The sequence below is a fragment of the Chiloscyllium plagiosum genome, unplaced genomic scaffold (assembly GCF_037043375.1).
Source record: "Chiloscyllium plagiosum isolate Xiang-an unplaced genomic scaffold, Cpla_swu_hap1 HiC_scaffold_8, whole genome shotgun sequence".
Classification (NCBI taxonomy): Eukaryota; Metazoa; Chordata; class Chondrichthyes; order Orectolobiformes; family Hemiscylliidae; genus Chiloscyllium; species Chiloscyllium plagiosum.
Genome location: NW_028270146.1, coordinates 117,139,255 through 117,155,484, shown reverse-complemented (window position 1 = coordinate 117,155,484; position 16,230 = coordinate 117,139,255).

Genomic DNA, 16,230 nt, shown 5'->3' with positions numbered 1-16,230 from the left:
GCCAATTCTGAGGACTACAAGAAGTTGCAAGAGATCATTAATTAATTTACGGCATGTTCAAATAATTAGCAAATGAAGATCCACACAGATAAACGTAAGGTGTTACATCTTGGTCGGAATAATGTGCAGGTCACTTATTCAAAGATGCACGTCTAAGTGAGGGAGACAAACAAAGGGATTTCAGACAATTACCTCAGTCACTAACAATTTCACCACAGGTTCCAAAGGCCTTAAAAATGCAAACAAAGCTCTAAGCTTTATTTCTGAAGGGACAGATTTGAAAATAGAGTCCCTATAAAAATTTGATTGACTATAATTTAGAGTATTGCCTGCAGTTCGAGTTGACATATTATAGAATGTATGAGAGAGCGCGAAGAGAAGATTTCTAAGAATGCTACACAAGTTTCTGGCTGTGTATATCAAGGAAGAATTGTTTTGCTGTTCACTTCTCTCTTGAAAAGAAGACTGATAGTTCTAAAATAATGAAAGGTTTTGAAAAGAGAAGGTACAGAGAAAACATTTCACTACGGGGTAGAACATAACTAAAGGCTGTCAATATAAGATGGTACCTCAAGAAATCCAAAAGGGAATTCAGAAAAAACCTCTTCACTGAAAGAATGATGAGAACGGGGAACATGTGACCAGATGGAATAGTTGAAATCATTAGTTTTGATGTATTTTAAGGAAACTAGGTGATCTCTTGGAAGGGATGGGAATAGAGAATTACAATGGGCGATTTAGATGAGGAAAGATGAGAAACACCTTGAGTGGAACATAAGCACTGGCATGAACTGATTGTGCCAAATGGTCTGTTTTTCCTCTGTAATCCTGTGTAGAAAACCACCATTGTATGAAACAAAAAGTGTATTCAGAACATCTAGAAGAATTATAAAGTTTCTCACAAAAAAGTCTCAAGTATCCAGCACTGAATGTAAATGATTTTATCACATGGCCACACTTCACTATTTGCTTGATAGCACTGAAACAGCAGTAATCACAGTACTCTCACTAGGAGTAAGAGTAACCCAGTGTCCATGCTCCAATTGGGGGATCTTAATGACTTATTAATGGCCTCAATAGGACCTGCCAACCTGGTCCTGGGAATGTTGTGAACACTCTCGCCCTCACGGCTTCTTTCACTCACTTACACTGATTTCCAGTTCCCGTAATGATCGCCACCATTGACAGGAGACTGTTCCAGTATGCAGATGGGATACCCTGTTATGAGCCATAAGGTACTTCATTAGGACGGACATCCTCCAGGTATGTCTCTAGGATGCAGGGGGAGGTCTCCCACACAATGACGGACCCACCTACTGCTAATAAACTGCCAGCATTGGCGGGAACAGACTCTACATTGACTACCTGAATGGCCATCCTTTCCCTAATTTGGGATCAATAAAATACTACGGAGGTGGAAATATGAGAGCCACTGAAACTCCTTCCTTCCCTTATCATCTTCCACCCTATTATCCACCTAATGATCTTGCAGCCTGTCTCTGGGGCTGATAGAACCCAGTCCCATTCCAATATTCAAGAACATGAAGAGCTGGCAAACTGGTCAAAATTGACAAAGCTTAACACAAACAGTCTTGGCCTGACTCTAAAATTCTAAAGTGTAACTTGAGATGAGTTCAACAAAAATGGCAGAAGTACTGAAACAACCACTTCCATCCATGAGAAACAATTTTCTCTGAATGGGAACGGGTGGTCCGCTATTTGGAATGGAGCAGTGCATTTGAAAAGTTAATGAGGAGCAGCAATGTTTTGTGTCGATCGTGTGCTCAGTTTGAAGCTGTTTGCTGATTCAGTTTTGCTAAAGCTTTGGCAGATACATTCCAATTAGAATCCATTAAATCTGCCAAAGTGGACATGAATACTCACATTTATGAGATGATTTAACATAGAACATAGAAAAGTACAGCACAGAACAGGCCCTTTGGCCCACAACGGTGTGCCGAGGTTTAATCCTAATGTAAAATATAATAACAATCTACACACCTCTCAACTCACTGCTGAACATTTGCATGTCCAGCAGTCACTTAAATGTCCCTAATGACTCTGCTTCCACCACCACCTCTGGCAGTGCATTCCATGCATTTACAAGTCTCTGTGTAAAGAACCTACCTCTAACGTCTCCTCTATACCTTTCTCCTAATATCTTAAAACTATGACCCCCTCGTACCAGTCAATCCTGCCCTGGGGAAAATTATCTAGCTATTGACTTTATCTATTCCTCTCATTATCTTGTATACCTCAATCAGGTCTCCTCTCTTCCTCCTTCTCTCCAGAAGAAAAGTCTGAGCTTCATAAGGCAAGCCCTCCAGTCCAGGCAGCATCCTGGTAAACCTTCTTTGCACCCTCTCCAAAGCCTCTATATATTTCTTATAGCAGGGCGACCAGAACTGGACACAATATTCCAAATGTGGTCTCACCAGGGACATGTAGAGCTGTAGCAAAACCTCGCTGCTCTCAAACTCGATTCCCCTGTTCATGAAAGCCTGAACATCATATGCTTTCTTAACAACCCTATCCACTTGGGTGGCAACTTTGAGGGATCTCTGTACATGCACACCCAGATCCCCATGTACCTCCACACTGCCAAGAATCCTGTCATTTACCCTATATTCAGCATTCAAGTTCGATCTTCCAAACTGGAAAAGGATGCACCGAATGCCAAACAGGAGAAGGTTGTTGGCATGTATCAGAAGAGTTAGGACCAATGACCAGAAACATGAAACCGGCTTTTAAGCAAGCTTTCAAAGTGAGAATGAGTACCAGAGGGCATCTAAGGAAGTTTATCAGTAAAGTAATCTAATTCAGGGGACTTGACCATACTCATGGACAAAAAGATATAAAGCAAACAGAGAATGAAAGAACAGTTTGTGTATATAAAGGGTACAAGAGACAGCGTGGATCAAGGCATTGAAGAATTTAGAGATCGACATAAGTTTAAACTCAATGCATTAAATGATAATGAGCCAGTTAAGATAGAACATAGAACATAGAACAATACAGCACAGAACAGGCCCTTGTCCTAGCTTAAGCATCTATCCATGTACCTATCCAATTGCCACTTAAAGGTCACCAATGATTCTGACTGGTCTCAGTCCTTTCTCTATAAGCACAAGTTTAAGGTTGCCAGTCTTGTCCAGGCCAGCATTAAATGGGAATTTTATTTGCACTGTGCACACCTCCTGATTTCACAAGATATCTTAGTTTTGTAAATGCAATAGAATGCATTTTCCACCGTTTCAGCAATTCATTAATTAGAAGTTAACAGAAATAAACAATTTTCCAAAGCTGTCTTTCAACAGCCAGACTGATACAATATTCAAAGAGGATCTGCATGAACAAAGTGGGTTAAATAATTTCAAATTCAAAACCTAGATTCCATTTTAATCATATCAGCTGGATGCTGGATACTCCATTAACAAAAGGTTCCCATATTCAAATGGTTGTTTGCAAATGTAGATATTGGATATTGCTATAAAATAGGACATGCTCTTTTTTTTGTTTTGCATACATCAGGATAGCTGCAAGGATTTTGATATTAAGGGAAACAATATTTTACACTGGACAAGGAAAGAGTTCTGATGCTTTGGAAAGTGCACAATGATTGATCGAGATGTCCCCAATGGAAATGGACTGGTCAGATGGTGACAGAGAGTTAACAGCTAAACTTTGTTAAATTTTCAATTGGCAGGTTGCCTGAGTGGTCAAGGTATTGCCCTGCCAAATGAATCAGAGAATGGCCATCACCAATTTAGTCGAATCACAACAAGCATTGGCAGTTAACTGCCAATCATCACCTGGTCCATTCTCCATGACTTTACCAATCAGCACTCATTACCCAGACAGAATTCCCATTGGTATTCTTGAGAGTGTCCTGATAAGTACAATACTAAAGACTTAAATAAAAAAAAACTTTATTTTCATCAATACTCAAATTTCCATGTTGTACCAGCTGGCAGAGGTGAAACCTAACTATAATGTATCAGGCCGACAATGAATTGGTAAAGTTCTGCACTGGTCTCAGAGAAAAACCAGCAACAATGTCCTTGTGGAGACATTACTTTGCCTTTGATCCTATACAGCAGCAATTTCAAAACCATTGAGGAACAGAAATAAATAGAAACAAACCACATGCACATACACACAGCACACTATTATTTAAAGTAACAGGGAGAAATTCTGCACGAGCAGAAAAACTAATTATTATTCTGAATAGTGAATGTGGCACCAAAAGCACCCTTGTGATAATGACAGTTGGAAAATCTAGCCCACATTGGTTTGAAGCAGTTGAAGAGTTGCTCATTCTGTGATGAGCCCCGGGTCAGTTCCAAAACCAGTATGTGACCATAGATTCAGATTGTTTTTAAAGGCAGATATCAATATGCAGTTGCACAGTGGCAGAAGCACGGCTATCCTATGGACAGCACTAAAGAGATCTCACACCCATTGGCTCTTTAATAAAGAAATGGGGCAAACCTCACAGATAGAGAAATGTAAATAAAGGAACCACTAACAAGATTTCATCCAATTCGATAGTAACTGATACCTGATCACCAAATTCAGTTGCCACTTGAAAGGATGCAAGAAGTCCCAAAAGGAGATCCTCCAAATTTCACTTGATTCTGTGTCACATTATCGCAAGAGAGCTTTGTAGTTGCCTTCTAGTAGACATTATTTTTATTCATAAACGACATAGGCTTGACAGAGAAGCATTGGCTCTGATCACAGATCAGAACCGAATAATGCAGAACCACATCATAACTCATCACGAGAAGCTGTGTCAATGGGTGTTTGGGTTTGCAGTCCCTCTGTATTCTGAGCTTCGGCCCCAACCTCTCGCTGTTCCCTAGTTTTTCTGATAAGTTGCAGTTCCAGTCAGTGTGTATTTCATCATTGTCCCAGATTATAGGGGTTTCAGTGTCAGTGAGTTCACCAGTATAGCGCGTTGGGTAAATCAGCAGTGGCTCCACTGAAAAGGCTTTTAAATCCTGGGGCTCATAGAAGATCATATAGTTATCCCTGTTAAATGACCGAATAACAATTAACAACAGTATATTTGACCTGCTATATTTTCCATTACTGACTGCAATGAATCTACCTCATGGGATACAGAAACTCACCAATGTGAGTAAAAATCTCTTAAACTTTGGGCAAAACTCAGGCTATTGTCTTAATAGAATAAACTCCATACAATAATGCAACAAAGGTAAGCAGATTGAAGTCAAATGATGCACAGGTTTGATGAAGAGCAAAACCCCCTCCACCCTAGCAGGAAGGCAAGTAGAAAAGTGGCGCATTTATATAACATCTTAATGCAATCTCAGAGTATCCTAAACCATCTCTTTCCAGATCTCTGAAACAAGTGCAGAACCCTGCGGCCACTGTCAACTACATGCTATCAAACCCAGGGAATCATAGACGGAAATATCAGCATGTGTCCATGTAACAGTTTAAAATGTGTGTTTAATACCTCTGCTCGAGTAACTAGCAAAATTGTTTCGTGGTATGAACAATAAATGAGGATAGGTCACTTGGCCCTTCGAGCCTGTTCCACCATTCAATAAGAGCCTGACTGACCCGATTTTAACAAGCATATAAAACATTCAACTAACAATATCCCACTTTAGCTTCTCTTATTCTATCATTTTAGTATATTCCACTACATATCTATTTTAAGCTGGAGAATAATTATCCTGCTGTTAATCACTGATCCACACTGTACTGCTCTCCTCATGCACTATTCTTTTCCTCAGCCTATTCTTTAGACAAGATAAAATAGATTGGAACAGACTCCACTGTTTGCTGGTACTTGACACAATGAGTACTATTGAAATATTTCAATACACTCCTTTGGTGAAAAATATAATTTGCTTTAATCCTTTAAAACTGGTTCAATTGATTTTATATTTGCATTCAATGGTATTTTAGTTTGATCCAGATGTTAGTACAAAGTGAAATATTACAGCACTGAGCTTTGTCTCATTCTCATTTGATGGAAGTTGGAAAGGAGTGTTTTCTTACAGCAGAGAGTGAAAAATGAACAAACAAGTTGAGTAATAAAACATGCAGGTTCTGACAAAGTCAATTTTCAATCAGAGATGTTCTATAGAACAACTGAAGTAATTTTGATCATGTAGTCACATGTCAGAAATGTGATATCTAATTTGTGTATCATGAGAAAAGCAGGAAGGAGATGATGACCAGATCATCAGCTCATCGGGATTGAGCGATAAATATTGGCCGGGACACCAGGTATAATCTCCTCACTTTAATTCAAAGTAATAAGGGTCCCTTTAGAGGGCAGAGTGGCTTTCGTTTAATGCCTCATATACATCTGATGTGCAGGGTTATCTCAGGACTGCGCTGCTGTGGCAGTATCAAATAGACTATTCGAAACTCGATGGTAGATCTTGAACCCTCTGACTCAAAGATCAGCACACTACTCAGTGATACCTGAGCAACACACAATACTCTGACAGGTGGCTTATTATTTACATCCCCAGGGATTAATGAAGCAATTAAGGGAAATTGCATCGATACTGTATAAGTTGCAAAGCAGGCATCTTATGGTATAATGATAGTCTCCCTACCCCTAGATCAGTAGGCTTAAGTTCCTAGATTAGATTTAGTAGACTTGGATTCCTGTCCCACCTACTCCAGAGGCGTGTAATACATTGCTGAACATTTTAATTTTAAAAAAAGGAAAACCTCTTCAACCAATGGGCTGTTGTCATTTGGAAAGTGCAACATGTGTAATTAGGAATCAGCACTTTGAGAAGATGGGACAAGCAACTTATATTTCTCAGTACGACTTACTCAAAGGATACTGGCAGCTACTTTTATTCAAAAAGGTGAAGACAATTTCAGCTTTCTGACACCAAAATGCACTGCACCAGTTTACAGTCATGTCAAGTGGTATGAAGAATGTGCCAGCTACATTTCAAATACTAACCAATGAAGCAATTTCTTTGTTCCCCAATTGCGTGGTACACATTGATGACCTGGTTTTTAGTCACACATGGAAGGAAAATTTGCAGAATTTCTCAAAATTATTCATTCGACTTTGGGAGGCAGGCTTGGTGATAAACCTGGCTGATAGCGAACTCAAGAAAACACAAATCACTCTCCTGGACCATGTCATTGAACATGGAAAGATGGCCCCATTGACCAAAAGAGTTGTGCGACTACAAAACAATCTTGATTATCCAAATGAGACGGGTGGGGATAACTAATTGTTCGGATAACTGATTGTTCAGATAACTCATTGCTCGGATAACTGATCTCATTGCAAACAAAGGACCTTGAGATCTTGTTCGGATAATATGAAATTTGGATAATTGACGTTCGGATAACAGAGGCTGTTCTGAATTTGGTAGTACTACGAGTGGGTTTTATCAGAAAGTTGTACGGAATCTTAGCAGTGTGGCTGCTTGACTCACTGAATTACTGTAGAAATGCAGGGAGTTTCAATGGTTGGAAAATTATCAGAAGGCATTTGTCAGCCTGAAAGTTGTGTTAACTACTGCCCCAATATTAGCGACAACTAATACCCCAAAGCTATTCAAGGTTGTTATCGATGCAAGTGATAAAAATGTCAGTGCTGTACTCTTACAAGAAAACAATGAGAAGATAAAAAGACTTATCAATTGTTTCTCAGGAAGCTAAACATTCATCAACAGGAATATTTGACAGTTGAGAAAGAGATCTTGAGTTTGGTATTGGCATTACAACATTTGCCAGTAATGTATCTGAGACAACTATACATATTGATCATAATCCATTAAAGGTTTTTGGAGAAATTTAAGTACAAACATTGTAGACTGGTTTTCGGGGCATGTCTTTATGAGAAAGTCTCTACATTATTTTACAGGACATTCTGACTCTCCAGCAATTTCTCTCATGTTGTTAGATTCCACATTATAAATACAATGTAGCCACATGACAAATCAAACTTACTTTTTCGTCACTGCTTTCTTTTCTGTAGAATTGAGACTATCATTTTTTTGAATGCTCAGTCTGTTAAAGTGCAATTGATTAATAACCACAAAATGAAAAGCAAACGAAAATAGTGTCTGGGTCCATAATTTATTGCCAGACATTAAAAAAAAGAGAAGTCTCTCAATGCTGCATTTCAAGCCTTGTTCAGCTAATTTATTGAAACAAGGTCATGCTCCAATCAGCCATGATCGTGATGAATGGCAGAGCAGGCTCGAAGGATTGCCTGGCCTCCTCCTGCTCGTATTTTCTACGTTTCTAAACCGGCTTAAATACCCAAGAAAACTGAAGATTCAGAATTATAAGCCTTCATCAGATGATTTAGGTAAACAGGTTACACATTAGATTCTGTAGTCAGCATATAAAGTTAGTCCATATGATCTCCCAGTATTGTTGCTTGAGGCTGAGATTACAGTTCATTAGAAGCTTTCCCACCACTAAAATAAATCTGGTTGCTGGATTTATCCAGACAATTTTGAACAAAATTATTTTAAATGTTGTGATTCTCCTGTCTCTGATTCCATGTCTGTATTTGAACAGTATAAGGTTGTTGTGGATATTACCACTGCAGCTTCATCGTTACTTTTCTCTGTATCCTCAGATGTCTCCAATTCAGTTGTTATCAGCTACCAACACTCAATGACAATCAGCCTTTCTAATTGAAGCAGAAATTGCTGGAGATGCTCAATGGGTCACAGGACTCAAAAACATTAACTCTGCTTTCCCGACACAGATGCTGCCAGACCTGCTGAGATTCTCCAGCAGTTTCATTTTTGTTTCAGATTTCCAGCATCTGCAATTTTGTTGTATTTTAGCCTTTCTAAAATTCTGTCAAACTTCATCTCATCCAAGTCCTGACTACATTTGTTTTTCGCCATGAACTGGACATCAACTTCCTCTTCATAATACCTCAGCCAGGCCCCTGCCCCTATGAAGTTTAAGCAGGGGATTTATGATCATTGGCCCCACTCATTCGTTTGCTACCCTTTCACTGTTTGTGACTAATAATTACTGTTGTATCCCCTGTTAAAGTTAGCCGCCAGTCTCCCTTACTCTTTATTTCCCCTCTGAACAGTCTATATTTAGCACGGTTCTCACTCGGGGTAACAATAATCCATATCCTTTGCAACATCATGCAGGGAATTAGAGTATTGTTTTTGCCACCATTTCCTGCTTGTGGAAATGTTAAGCTGTACTGTACAGCTGAAGCTGAACATTACCCAGATTTGTGCTCAAATGCCCTCTTGCCGCATTGAGCTCAGCTCTCCTCCAACTCAGAATTATTCTGGATTGTTCCTTGTTCATTTTATACACAAGCTAAAATCTTTTGATACAATGATCAATGCTTCCTTAAATGATCCCAGTCTAATATTTAATGCATTTTATACAAATTGTGTGTATGCACGCAAATTATGAAGTTGGCAGTACAGATTGAAGATACCATTAGGATTCTGAACATTATAAATAGGACCGTGGCATGCAAAATAAGGAAATTATGACAAATAGTTATAAACAGTCCTGCTTTTCCCTCATTTCCAGTATTTATGCAGCACGCTTCAGGAAGGGATTTGAGAAGGTGCACAAAAGGTACACAAGAATGGTACCAGAGATGAGCAACTGGATAACTATGAGGATAGTTTGAAGAAGCTCGGGGTGCTCTTTATGGAGAACAGAAGATAAAGAAGACATTTTACACGTGTGCAAAATCATGAAGGTTTTGGATAGAGTAGGGTAAAAGGGTAGGAGAATGCATCTGGATTGGTTACTCTTTGAAGGGTTGGTGTGGACTTGTTGGGCCAAGTGGCCTGTTTCCATACTGTACGGATTCTATTTAAATGTTCTGCCTAATAGTGTAGTGGTGGAAGCAGCTTCAACTGAGGTCTTCAAAGGAATCTACAATTTTCATAAGGACAGGTTTCGCAGTATCACATAGTAAAAGGATTTGCGAGTGAACATAGGCAAGTTCCTCTTTGAGAGCTGATCAAATCATTGCCTCCGAGTTGTTACCATTGATTGTTGTACAACATTGTACAAACTACCAGCTCACCAGTTATTTCCTAATGGTTTGTCCAACCTTGATATAATGACTAACTTAGTCATGCCTGCAACTAAACTTACTTTGCAATTACTTCACTGAATCCAGGAGAACCTGCATTCCCATTTCCCTCACTGTTTGCACTGACAATGTTTCCAGAACTGCAATTCATCAAAGAGCACAAACTAAGTCACTTAACATCAGTAACCTTATCCAGAATTACGTCCAAGGCATTTTAACAAAAAAAATCGCAGACTTCAGATTCAATATTCCAAGCCTGGTCGACTAGTTTTCTTAATTTAGTGAATGGCTTTGCAATTTTAATAAATCGCATTATTTGCCATAGTTATAAGAAAAGAACAGAGATACCCATGCAAAGTCAGAATCAGGTGTAACATCCCTTAACTGATCGTTATTCTCTTCAGAAATAGTGATTATAGGCAGGAAAGGTCTTTCAGTGTAAGTCTAATGAGTAGTTGTAGTTCATTCTGTAGAGTGTAAGTGCTAGGTGGCTCAACATCTTAGCTCAGTGATGGTGAAGGGAGTGGCAATTAGGTACTTTCGTCCTTTTGCCAGTCAATCAAACTGCTCTCTCTTTGATCATATTGAGCTTCTTGACTATTGTTGCAATTAAACCAATCACCAGGTGAGCAGTGAAGATTCCAATGTTACCGATTTTAGCCTTGTAATGGTGAAGTTAATGAGGGGGTAATGACAAAGCAGTATACCTTGAATCCCAGTCTTGTAATCTTGATAATGTTACTAGTTATTGATGCCATCACCACCCATCCCCCTGGAGAGTATTGACAATGCTGTCCTATGATCTGGAAAATGTTGGTGGGACTTTATTTGTTTTCAAGATGCACCATGAACCATCTTGGTCGTGTTGGTATGTAGTTATTTTAACTTCCACAGGATGTCTACAGTACGCCACACTGAGGGAATGCTGGGGTTGGGGTGTGGAAGAGACAGTACGGAGTGAAAAGAAGAAAAAACTATTTCCTCAGTATGTTACCCTTGTTTAAAGCCATTTCTGGGCTATGCAAGACCTTCATACTGAATGACAAGCAAAATTCAACCGACCATTGAAAAACTTTGGATGTTTTATGCTGATTCAAGATTGGTCTCTCAAAATAAGCCGAGCATTCCTGAACCAGTCAAGAAGTTGTTTTCTGTCATTGTTCTCATCTGTGTTGGTGGTTCACCACGCTGCCATGGGATGCCTTCGTGAGGCAATCCTGACATAATCTTACAACAACTGCCAGCACTTCCCTTTCACATTATTGGATCCCTAACAGAGCAGATTTAATCGGACATTATACCAAACTTACTTGCCAATTTGTTTACTTTAGTTTCTGACAAACTTAGGTTTCCATCTAATTCACAGTGTGAGGTGTCAACGCTTTCACAGCTGCAACTGGTCATAAAGTACCAGTTAAATCATTTTAAATATGTGCATGGTCACAAAGTTAATATTTGGCACTTCTTATCAACATTGAGAGTTTTGGCTGTGAGGGCAGGAGCTGGTGGATGGGGAGTAAGGAGGTCAAATAAAGACTTGTCTGCACTGGGACAGAGGGAAAACATCCCAAATGCAAGAATTTAAGTGTAACTTCCTTATCTCGGAAAAAGAAACTCAAGCTCTTTATACCCTATTGCTAATTTAACCCTTAGAAGCACAATTAGTAACTCAATATTTGATTCAGAATCTGAACATTGTAATTACTCATTATTCAAATTTACTGAAGGTGCATGTCATATTAGTCAGTATTGGCTGTTTTGTTGAAAAGAGGATTTTATTCCTTTTCCTTTCCTGCTCCTTCATCCTTTCGGAGTTTACTGAAAGATCTGACCATAATAAACCCAGAAGTAATTACAGGTCTCTGACCCAGAGCAGTGTAATAACCTCAGTATTTATGCATTGATGACATCAGTGAAACGGTGTGGATGTGATGCTCCCTGTATTGAATTCACTATGAAAGCACTTTTTCAGCTTGATTCAAACAAATAACTATTACTAGGGAAAGTGCCTGACTCCGTGGATACACATGGCCTCTGGCCAAGTTAAATTATAACAAGTGTAAAGCATTCAATGGCCACACTGTATAGGAGATAGACCAAGGCGAGGAGACCAGGAGCTGGTCCCAATCCATAGCCATATTTCATCAAATGTCACCAAACTGTGGAGACCATGGCAATGATTTTGGAGGGAGTGTAGAATAGGGGAGGGTTGGGGGAGTGAGGATGAGCAGGAAAGAGAAATAAAGCGAATCGATGAGGTGGGGTGAAGGAGAGGAACCCTTTTCTGCAGTATTTTCACTATGGCTGCAATGTCCAGAAATAGAACCTCAGTATTGATCAGCGAGCAATTTCCTATCTCAGCATTTGGGATGGTGGTACTACTGTTTACGACAACTCTGTCTCAAATATTAAATTACTCGGGAGGCAGTCTAGCAGCCTCTTTAATGTAGCTGCTGTTGTCTGAACTGGCATCCGCGCATTGCACAAAACATTTTGAAGGATTCAATGGTTCTCCAACATTCCCTTTTCACATTATTGTATCCCAAATGAAGCATAATTAAACCACATCAAAATCAGATCAAATCAAACTTGTTTCCTCAGGATTGCCCTCACGTCTGGCAAACTTTGATTCCCATCCTCCTGACAATCTCATCTGTCAAAACGTCCCCAGCCACAAGTCATCATGAAGCACATGTTAAACAAAGGACTTACACCTATAAACGACCTGCAAACATTTGAAAATAAACCCTGAAGATCAAAAGGCTCTATTGAGCTGATACAGCATTTTTTTAATAAAGAGGAATCACTGTTATTACCAGGAATAATGCAAATATTGGGAGGGGCTGTGGTCTGGAATGGTGGTGTTTGCTACAGCACCGAGAGATGTTGTCAAGAGGAAGTTCCTCCAGGAATCTTACAGAAATTTCTGCTCTCGAGAAATTCCTTTTCACATTACATTCTGTTAAAAAAAGGCCACTTTCAAAAGCTATGACTGCAATATATGTTGGCTTTTTTTCAACTTTCACGGAGGTTTGCAGGACACCATGGTCTGTTCTTTTTGAAGAGATGGGGTGAGGGGAGGTAGCTGATGTATTAGTATTGGGAAGCAGAGAGTTAGGTAGTCAATGTGTTTTCAATATATTTAGCCTCATTGCACAGTCCAGTGCTTGGAAGTGAACAACTGAAGGCCTGAACTTTGAAGGGCTAGAAATGATTATTGAAAGACTTTGTGTTTAATGCACGCTCAATTATTCACTGGCTTTTAACTGGGAGGTGGTAGGATTGAGAAAGTGGCAGGGAGGGAGTCTAGCACCTTCCCATTGCTAAGCCATGCTGACATAGACCAGTTCTCTTTGACATCTTAACGCTCCACGAGCTCTCAAGCCTGCCTCCCTCATTTCCCTGATTGTGCCCAGCTTTGCAGGCTCAGTGATGATCAGAATGAATAGTAGAGCTCAGAAATGTGCTGATCTGTCCTCCCTCTTACTGGAGTAGCAGCTCTTGAAATTAAGCTGCACCGTCAACTGATGAGTAACCCTCTTCATTTTAGATTAGAGTTGTGCTGGAAAAGCACAGCAGGTCAGGCAGTATCTGAGGAGCAGGAAAATCGATGTTTCGGATAAAAGCCCTTTATCAATGAAGAATCTCTTCATTGGTCACTGCTGGCAACATACCATCCTTGGCATATGCCAAAGCCTCCAGGTTTCAGTCCCAGCATTAGGTCTGCAGCATTCACTGCAAGCTTCCACCTAAAATGTCTTTTTACAAGACTAACGATACAGCAAAGATTACATGCCAGTCAATAATTTCTTTAATGTAAAAGAACAAACTGTGGAAGTTGACAATCTGAAAGAAATACAGAAGTTGCTGGAGAAACTCAACATATTTTGCAGCATCTGTGGAGAGAAAGCAGAGTTCACGCTGAGTCAAGTGACCCTTCTTCAGAGAGATCTGAAGTTCTGAACAGGAGTCATTCAACTAAAAACATTAACTATGCTTTCACTCCATATATGCAGCCAGATCTGCCAGCTGTTAGTAGACAGTCACACATTGTATTCAGCTTATTTTTCAATGACCTTCTCAGTTTCTGGAGAAGCAGAAACACCAGCTCCCTTGCACTTTCAGCAGTTGATATTTTCAGAGCTGCGAATGGTCATCAAGTGCCATTAAGTCAATTGAAGCAAACATTTACGTTCAGAACAAAAACATTTTTCGAAACTTGAATAGGAGTGTCAGGATTTCAAGCCACTGACAGTCAGGCTGGAACATGGAAATGAAGGATGTGACAAACCTATTTATTCAATACTTTACATGTATTGCATAGTCTATAAAAGTCTCAAATAAAGAGCTTAGGGCAATTATAGAAGGGCAACTAACTGTCCAATTTCTCCAGTGAAGAGCTTTGGATACTGGTTTTAATACAGAATTGACTTTTCCTCATCAATTGAAAACATTAATGGTGGCACAGAAAGATTGGCTACTCTGCTATTGTTCCGATTTCACCATCAGCTCTTTAGATTGGGCCATTTCATTCTTGGGATAGTAACCCAGCAATATCTTCTTGGTCAGGCCACATCAGCAGCATGCTGCCCTTGGTGGTGCCATCCACCACAGCAGCGCTGGCTCCAGCTCTCAGTCCAAGCAGCAGGACTCCACCACAATTCACAACATTATTACTGCAAAAGTCTTGTTTAAAAAAGAACACCACAATCTAACTTCTCGGAAAAATATACATTTGGGAGGCAGAGCCCAGCAGTTTCCACAATGTGCTAACTGTGGCCTGGAACAGCGTATTTAACATTGTTCTTGCATGTATTCTGAAGGAAATACCCACAAGAGTTGCTGGTTCTCCAGCAATAGCCTTTATTCCAAATACCATATTATTCAGGAGTTAAATTGCACTTTGGATCAAACTGACACTTCAATTTCTTCAGTTGTTCCTGACAACTATAGGTTTCATTTCCGTCACAGTTTGGATTGTTACACTTACTATGCCTGCAATTGATGATAAAAGATAAATGAAGTAATTTAAATGAGCATTTGCCTCCATCCCACAATTGTGTGCCAGCTGTTTGGAAGACTGAAGATTTGGGATTCAGGACTGCAGCCTGCATTCAGCCGTTTGAGTGAAACTGGCCACACTCGCAGATTGGTGACTGCAATAAATGTTCATGATTCAGTTACATCACACTGTAAATTTTTGCTACAAATTCTGTGTGTTAGGATTGAGCCCTCCACTATCACCTGATGAAGGAGCGACGCTGCGAAAGCTGGTGTGCTTCCAATTAAACCTGTTGGACTATAACCTGGTGTTGTGTGATATTTAGCAATAAATGATGAATTTGTTCTTCAAAACTTTTTTTGCTGGTGATAACGATTAGAGACAGAAATGGGATAGCAAGTTCTTGAATGTATTCATATTCGGAGTTTAGAAACTTCAATAACAAAATGCAAGCAAACTTACAATGAAGTGTCTTCGATGTTCTCTCCTGATACAATATTTTTGAAAGTAAATTCTGAATCCCTAATTCTAATGCAGATAACAGAGAGACAGTAATGCAAATGCTCTTGCCTGCAGTAGTGTTCCCTGCGTTGCTGTGTGATGTTTCCTGAAAAGTCCAGAGAAAGTAATTTACTTTCTATTTTGTGTCCTCTGAATGAAGCAAAACATTAATCACATATTGTTTTCAAACTTACTTTTTTCATGATAGATTTTGGAGTGTACAGTTTTTCATCGACCTTGTACTTTGGACTGTCAGGTGATATGCAAATAGTCAGAAAAGTGCTATGCAGTCATTTTAAGCGTGCATCTACATCCACAATAAAATCATCATAATAAACCGGAAGAATTGAGTAAATATTTCACGCGATTGACAGCTAGTTTTATAAAACTGGTTCAAGATTTATTAGCTCAAAACCCTCATTGCCTGTTGGCAAGACAAGCTAATGAGGCTGGAGTGTGGAAGCAAAGAAAGGGAGATACGATGCAACAAATTAATTTCTTCAAAACTTTATACTTGTTGCAGCGTCTCAAAATATCTCAACTGAAGAGCTCCAGGCTCAAATGGAGACGAGGCAACCAATTTTCCAATATCTCCAATGAAGACCTTTGGTACTGTCTCCACATGCAGGGCTGCATTTTCCATGTCAACTGGCATTTGCCA